An 8,965-nucleotide genomic window follows, 5' to 3' on the forward strand; every position below is an offset into this window, starting at 1 on the left:
TTTGTTGTTAATAAATGGTTCTATCATAAAAAAAATAATCATACATCCTCGTGTTTGGGATACATTAGTAGGTTGGTGGGAATCCATACTTGAGTTGAGCTCTTGATGTTAGTGAATCAAATTGAACTATTTTGAAATAGAAATATAGATGACCTAAGAGTATGACTTCATGCCCTACTTGATCTTTTTTATTGTATGTGACATGTTCATGTAAATATGTTCAAACTCTATTTTTCAAGTGTTAACTTTTTTCTCTCTTTTCGTGCTAGGCGACTTGGGAAGCTCAACATATAAAAAAGTTGATACAAGATTATACTGCTTCTTTCATCATAAATAGGTTAATCCTGCTATGCATTTCCTGAAGTACTTAACCACCCTTCTTTACTATACATTGCAAGTCCCTGTTGTGTTGAGCCAGATCAGGTGTTAGACAGAAAGATGATCAAAAGGGGCAATAAGGTTGTAGATGAAATCTTAGTGCAGTGGAAGGACATTCACAAGCTACATGGGAAGATTTTGCTAAAATAAAGCTCAAGTTCCCAACTTTTCTTTGTTGAGGACAAGAAAGACTTTTAAAGAGGAGGAATGTTGCAATTTTGACATTGTTGATAGTGATGTCGTTGTTCACTAAATTCATGAAGTGATACTGAACAACTGATGAAGAAGTTAGTTAGGGAAAGAACATTTTATAGTTTAGTCCAATTGTAGTTTATTTATTGCATTTTAGTCATTATTTTGGAGCAGTTACTATAGTACGATTGTGTCAGCTAGATTCCTCGGGGAGACGCTTGACCAAGGCATATATTTGTACCTAACAATGCATTATGAGAATTGTGAATTGAAATACACTTAATGTTGTTTGGTACAAACATTGATTATGCAGGAATTAGTAATGTAAGAATTATTTTTTGTCAAGTGTTTGGCTTACTACTTTTCACTTAATTTTGTGTTTGATTTAAAACTCTATAAAAAAAATTTCTTTCCTATTATAGCTTTGTGTTATTATTAGTATTTATTTCATGTAATTGAGTCAAGATAGATAACCACCTGAGAAGATAATTTTTTTAAAAGAATTTTATATTCCATATAATTAGTTAAATGAAATACTATATATATAAAATTGTTATTAATTAATTTTAAGGTGTGATGTACCACTAAGAAGATCATTGACGGCACAATATATTACTAATTTTTTAAACTTAACATTGATTTAAGACTACTTAAATTGTTCAATACCTAAAGCATATTTTTTTATAAAAAAAAAAAAATAATAGTTCAAGTGGGTAATGACAAACTATCTTGAATAAAAAAATGGAAAAGGGTCAAAAATACCCTTAAACTATCTGAAATAGCTCATATATACCCTTACACTATATTTTGGCTCAAAACTACCCTTCCCGTCAAACTATTGGGTCAAAAGTGTCCTTCTAATTAACGGAAATTGTTAAATGCCATGTGGATGCCACATGGCACCCCAATAGATTTCCACTGCTACATAGAATAAAAGGAAAATGGTCAAAAGTATCCTTAAGCTATCCGAAATAGCTCATATATACCCTTAAACTATATTTCAGCTTGAAACTACCCTTCCCGTCAAACTATTCCATCAAAAGTGACATTCTTATTAGCGAAAGTTGTTAAATTCCACACGTGTCACATTGACTAAATCCCTAAATCTTAATTACTCATTTTTCCCTCATTTTATTATTTTTGAGAAACGATTTCACCCCTTCTCCCTCATTTCGCGGCTAAGGTTTCACAGTTTTCTTCGTCGCTGGGTTTTAAAGTGGATATTCGTGGTTATAGGTTAGTAAACTTTTTTCTTATTTTATTGTGTTTATGCCACGAAAATCCACTAAGAAACTCAGCTCCGAAGAAAGTTATAAAACCTTGGCCGCGAAATGACGGGAAAGTTGTGAAATTCTAACTATAATACTTTGAAATCGTAAACGTAATAAAATAAGAAAAGAATATTTACTAACCAAATTATGAATATCCACTTCGAAACTCAGCCCCCAAGAAAGTTATGAAGCCTTAGCTGCGAAATTAGGGGAAAAATGTGAAATGCTAACTATCATGCTTTGAAACCGTAAACATAATAAAATAAGAAAAAATATTTACTAACCTACAAACATGAATATCCACTTTGAAACTCAGTCACAAGGAAAAGTATGAAACCCTAGCCAAAAAATGAGGGAGAACGGGTGAATATATCATTTCTGAAATAATGAAATGAGGGGTGAAGTAATTAGGATTTAGGGATTTAGTCTATGTGGCAGTGGAACCTTATTGGCATGCAATGTGGCATCCACATGGCATTTAAAAACTTCTATTGATAAGAAGTGTACTTTTGATCCAATAGTTTGACGAGAAGGGTAGTTTTGAGTCGAAATATATTTTAAGGGTAAATATGAGTTATTTTGGATAGTTTAAGGGTAATTTTGACCCTTTCTATTTAGTCTACGTGGCAGTGGAATCCTATTAGCATGCAATGTGGCATCCATATGGCATCAACGTGGCATTTAACAATTTCCGTTAATAAGAAGGGTACTTTTGACCCAATAGTATGACGGGAAGGATAGTTTTGAGCCAAAATAAAGTTTAAGGGTATATTTGAGCTATTTCCAATAGTTTAAGGGTATTTTTGATCTTTTTCCCTAAAAAATAGAGAAAAATTATTAGTGAAATCATTAAATTACACTAAACGAATTTGGAAATTAAATTTTTTTATAGCCATTCCAATATAATAAAAAGGAAATTAAATACAAAAGAAATTTAGAAAAAGGAATAAGGGGTTAGTTTAGTCATTTAGGGGTCTAATCTAAGGTTTAACAAACGTTGAAATAGTTATCCCTCCATTTTCTAGGGATAAGATAAGACAATATATGATTGATAAGCAATCCATGAATTAATTTAAATGAAGTAACTAAACAATGTATTAAGTGGATTAAATTTTAATCCATGGATTATTCAATCTAATACCGCCTACCAAGCGAGTCCTTAGTTAACCTAGTTTCCATTTTATTCAGTTCTTACATTTCTTTCTTTTTCTTAGCTCTTAGTTACTGTTCTGTTGATTTTCTCTGGGTTGCAAATTCATTTTGCAACACCACGTGTTAGCTTTCCCATTCCAAAAGTTTTGTAGGTAAAAATTCCAAAGATTGGTTTGCAGAAATTGGGCTTCCACCGCTGTGTTTTTATTGGACATGAATGCAAATAGTGAATACAGAACAAAAAAATAACATGCTCTGTTGTAACAAAAGTTAACAAATACAGCAGTGAGACCAACATATCCAAATCAAGAGACTGGTAGTGTTGAAAGCATCTCAGCCATAAAAGTTTACCTTCTTTGTTACTTCCCCATTTTAAGGAGTGTGATTGGGATATTTCCTAGATAAACACTGAAATCTCAACCATAAAATTTTTCTTCATTTTTACTCCCTTATTTTTCAGGAGTACATGCTCTTCTCCAATTAAAAAGAAAAAAATGTCAACCACAAAAGATAGTCGTTGTTAATCCTTGGTCTTTTAGGAGTGTATGCACCTTTCACGATTTTAAAGGCTCAACACCGTACTGATCCTTTCAGATATGAACCCCAGGCCCCTTTTAACAATCTATCGCAGCAAGAAGTAAAAACAGAAAAGTTAGACTAGTGAACAAGTTTGGAACTCCTCATTCAAGCTAATTTATCTAAGTAATAGTATTACTGGTTTCTTCTTATAGTACAAAATAAGTATGCATAATCGACATCTGGGATAAATTTTAAAAATTTCAGCAGAAGTACTAGATAACATATATATCTGTTCAAGAGAACCATAAATACCATGCACCAAATTTCTGAAGGATAACAAACAAGGTTACAAGCTTGCGGTGTTCAAAAAATTGTGACCTACTATGTGTCAGACCAATCAAAAGAAGCTTAACCCTTGGAAGTTCCTAACAGAATGATACGTAAACTACTTTCCACAAAGTAGTAAACTTGTTGAGCTCGAAAATCTACTTAAAGTTTGGTACTTCTATTGACTCCCATTATAATAATCATCTTAAGCAACTCTCACATAATACTATAACTTTTTTGTGAGTTTCACACTCTAACTATAAGTTATTCCCTTTTTCTACATGAAATATCACCATTTACATATACTCAACCAAGATTTTAAAATTTCACACTTTAATTATAACTTTTTCGTGACTTCCCATGCATCTCAGCCATGAATGTTTACCTTCTTTGTTAATTTCCCATTTTAAAGAGTGTGATCGGGATTTGGGACCTTTCCTAGAAAAAGGAACAACTAATACTTGGTGAAATAAACTTTGATATGTGTTTTAATACCAGTGTTGTGAAAAGCGCAAAAAAGCGCGCTTCAAAGCGAGGCGACACCAGTGCGCTTTTTTCTCTTGAGGCGATGCGATCTGAAAAAAGCGCTCGCTTCAGATAAAGAAGCGAGAAGCGACACTAAGGCAAAAGCGCAATAAAGCGCGCTTTTTATAAAAAAGCGACAATTAGTTTTTTTTTTAAAACTAGTCTTTTTTTAAAAAAATCTGAAATATACAATATAACTTAATTTTTCTTTCACGACTCTTCTTTCGCTTCTTCTCTCTTCACAACCGCGGCTGAGACTGTGTCTCTCTTCACACCTCGACCGCGACTACAGGTAAGTTTTAACCGATGTTTATTAGTTCATCTCTGTGAGTTCCTTTTCTCCTGAAATATACAATCTTCGCCTTTGCTTCATCTCTGTGAGTTTCTTTTCTCTTCACGATGCGACTGCTGTAGTTTTTTCTTCTTCTTCTCTTCTTCTCTTCATCTCTGCTGTGATCTTCTCTATTTCTGTTCACAATTACTGACTGCCTCCTCTGTTTTTTTCAATTCTTTTGCTTCTTTTTTTCGTTTTTATTTTTTGATCAATGTGTATGCTAGCAGCTCTTTTTTTTATTTTTTGACACTTCTGATGATGAAGAAGATGATGACCAATTATAACCCTTGGTTATGGCACTTGAAGAGTTTGAGGATCTTGTTGAAGAATAGGAGTTTGAGTATTTGTGATTTAATTATGTTTTTGATTTTTTGCTTTATATGTTATTACTTATGAGTATTATTGACTATCTATTTTCTTTTAATCTAAGACTATATTACCTCTATTTAGTTATTTAATATTTTTTTGTTTTTATACTAAATGTCGCTTTTTTTTTAAAAAGCGCGCGCTTCGCTTCACGCTTCTCGCTTCTGTGAAGCAAGCCCTCGTCGCTTTTTTCCGCTTCTCGCCTCCCAAAACACTGTTTAATACATAGAACAATTGATAGTTGGGATGTGAAATTGGCATAATATTGATAATTCAGATGTGTATTTTACAATTGAGCCAAACAAATATACATACCAATGAATATAAGCTACCATCAAGAACTCCAAGAAACTATACCCCTCTCAAGCATTTCATCAAACAGTTGTCCTGCAAACATGATCAATCCAAATCCTGAATACATTCTTAAAATGGTATCGTTTACATATAAATCTGAACTGAAACCCGACCTCACAGACATCAAATGCAATGACCCACCCGCTCCAATCATCAAACAATGCCCACAAACCTTTAGCACAATAGGAAAAGAGAGTTTATATGGTTTTAATCCAATTTCTTGAAACTGTTCAAAGAGCTTCAAAGACTCTACTTCCATGGAATATGCTCTCATTATCGAGTTCCATGCGAAGATTGATGGACAAATGGGAGAATTATGGAAGATGATACGGGTGGATTGGAGAGAAATTGAAGAAGAGAATGATATGAATGGAAGAGACGATCTTCTTCATGAAAAAGGGTTGTTTTGATGAACAATAATGATATGAAGTTGGAGAAGATGAATGATAGTTTTTGAACATTGGAAAAGTAACTCAATTTGATGGGAAATCATTTCCAAGCATTCAATTTTTTATTTGTCTAGACTACCGTGATATTCAACGTATTTTTTATTTATTTATTTTTGGTAACAACTATTTTATTCTTCGATAATTTTATTACTAATGAAAAAAATAATATCTGTACTTATTTGCCCTCTTAAGATTGTACAATTATAATTAGTTCTTATTTTATCAATATCCTCTTTTAGACCATCTCTAATTCATCTCTATTTTTAATATTCATTCTGTATATTTAGAGAGTAAAATAGAGAATGGATTCTCCAACCACTTTCTGGGTGTGTTTGGTATGAATAAAAACATTTTTCGGAAAATGTTTTTCAATTTTCTCATGTTTGATTGGGTCAAATGTTTTTTCCAAATCAGCTCATTCCCTCAAATTTAAGGAAAATGACTTTCCTTCAAAATTTGAGGAAAACATTTTTCAAAACTCTCCTCCGACCTCCCATACCCACTCCACTCTACCAGCCCCCAACCCAGCCCCCTAACCCTAAAAAAATTTAAGTTTACTTTTTAAAAAATATTTTCAACTTCAAAAGTTCATTTTTTCACCCTTACCAAGCCCCCTCCCCCCCAAAAAAAATAATAATTTAAGTTTATCTTTTAAAAATATTTTAAACTTAAAATTTCATATTATGCTCCCCTACTGTAACATCTTGTAACTTGAAATAACTAAGAATAAGCTAAGAAAGCAAGAATAATCATTTTTGGAAGTAAATAAGAAAATCTAGAAAATTTCCTAAGTATGAAAGTGAGTTTTTCGTCATTTTTGATGTCGTATGCGGAAATATGTCTTTTGAAAGTTGGGTTGTTGGACTGAGAAAATTTCAATCCGAATTTTTATAAGGGTAAAGTTGTCTTTTCACCCTAATATTTCCTCCTTTATTTTAAAGGTTTATTAGGGGTAAAATCAAGTCCCAATTCAGTTTTTCAAAAGTTAAGAACGCTTATGGCTTGGGGAGAAGAGAGAAGAGAAGAGGAAGATCAAGAATTTTTTAAGAACGATAAGGTTTCGCTAATGGAATTCGTCAGGGGTGATCCCTATCGAGGTATGTGAGATAATTCTTTGTTGGGCCCATTCACCCACACACCAATATGTTTAATTCAACAAGTTTTGTATTGATTGAATGGTGAATATTGAAGTTCTTTATGAACAATTGTTGAAATCTTGTTCGTAGAATTGTGGTGCATCTCTAGTGGTTTTAATTCGTGTTTCAGGGTTGTTTTACAAATATAAACTATTCGGTATTGAGGATATTAGTGATCTTGAGTGTTTGGGGGGAGATCCATGGAAGTTTGGGAGGTTTAGAAGTGAAATCGGAGAAGAAAAGTCGAAAAACCCATCTGACAGGCCCTGGGGCACCACACCTACCAGAGCCCATCAGGATAGACTCTGTTTGTCAAGCTCTGGCGCGCCGCGCCAGCCAGAGCGCCTGAGGACAATGTCTGTCCGTTAGGATCTGGCGCCCCCTGCCTCTCAGAAGTTCCCATTTTTCACCAATCTTTTCATACTAGTTTCTAAGTGATTTACCCGCATTTCTTGGTTGATTCCAACACTCTAAAGTACATGTAAACATCGTGAGATCATCCATAAACATGAGATCATGATCCTTGAATCCATGCTCTAATTCAAGGAAAGTTAAGATCAAGTCAAAGAAGTAAAGAGTCAAGTCTAAAAGTTAAGAAGCAAGTCAAAGTGAGTTCTTAAAGTTTCCCAGGGCCTTTAACAAACCTTTTTAACCTTGTTTTAGTACTCAAGTCACAAGTTAAGTAAGAGTAAAAAGTTGTGTTCATTCTCAAGAGTTATAAGGGGACTAAGTAATTCCTAAGAATTACAAATGTTTTCACATTTAAACAAGTAAAGAGCATTCGGACTAGTTTTCAAATAGAAGTAATAGCTTTATGAAATAAAACAAGCAGGGAAACTATGATTTCCAACAGAGCGATTAGAGCTAAGTTTTAAGCATTAATCTCAAACCACAAAATCAGTATGTTTTAAAAGAATAAGAGTCAGTATATATTTTTTGGAGTAGTATTAAGCACCATGTGGGGATGCGAGTTCATATTACTCAAGTCTCCATGTAAACCATGTAGTCATCATGGGTAGAAGAGGGTCATACTTTTTAGATGAACCTATTTCATAGTATACTAGTGGATCCATTGGGCAATTTAGGTCCTATTCTTTGGCAAGGTTAGGATGGTCGGGCAGCGTGGACCAAGTAACGATGTATCATCACTATAGCTCTTAAGTGATGATTTTCGGTTAGAGAAGCACCCACAAAATAATTGTCTTTTATATACAATAGTTATTTGTATTTTTACATACATATCACATATTATTTGTATAATTGTATAATTCAGAGTTTACAACATGTTTCAGTCAGCTTTTTTCTTTATATTTCATTTACTTTTGAACTATTTATACTGAACAAGATTTAGTAAATCATGAGTTGAACAAAGACAAGGTAAGTGTTCTTTCTTACTCCTTTTCAAGCTTAAGTGTCGCTTAGTATTTCAAATTGCATACTTGTAAAATCAATGTACTGATGCCAGTTGACCTGCATTATATTATGATGCAAACACAGGTAACGAGGATCAACATCCAGCGCATCGTTGATCTAGTTGAGCATCCCAGTGTAAGTTCGTGAGCCTCCTGCATTCCGGAGGACATCTTTTATTGCTTTCTAGTAAGATCAATAGAATGTTGTGGGTTTGTACCAATATTTATCTCAGTCAGTTTAGAGGCTTCGTAGACAGTTAGTTGTTCAGTAGTCTTTACATTTTTATTCTTATGTTAAAGACTTGTGTTGCCATTTTGGCCAAGTTGAATGTTTAAACTTTTAAAACATTTCAGATAGTATTACTAATCATTCAGTTAAGTTATTTTATCCTTATAAGTGTGATTGTTGTCTTCCGCTGAGTTAAGTAAGTCAGGTCAAGGGTTCGCTCGAGGCCAGCAATGGTCGCCGAGTGCCGGCCACGTCCAAGGTGTAGGCTCGGGCGTGACACCTACCCTCGACCCCTCCCCCTCCCCCACCCCTCTAGCCCCC

General features: G+C 33.8%; 1 long non-coding RNA gene across 1 annotated transcript; it reads right to left on the reverse strand.

The window, feature by feature from the left end:
* Nucleotides 1-4,912: 4,912 nt before the first annotated feature.
* LOC107006695 lies at nucleotides 4,913-5,968 on the reverse strand. The gene is made up of 2 exons (XR_001454977.2): nucleotides 5,532-5,968; nucleotides 4,913-5,451 (listed from the first exon to the last, which is right to left on the reverse strand). It is a non-coding gene; the product is annotated as an uncharacterized LOC107006695 (long non-coding RNA).
* Between the last annotated feature and the right edge of the window lie 2,997 nt (nucleotides 5,969-8,965).

Source organism: Solanum pennellii, chromosome 12, assembly GCF_001406875.1.
Source record: "Solanum pennellii chromosome 12, SPENNV200".
In the NCBI taxonomy this organism is placed as follows: domain Eukaryota; kingdom Viridiplantae; phylum Streptophyta; class Magnoliopsida; order Solanales; family Solanaceae; genus Solanum; species Solanum pennellii.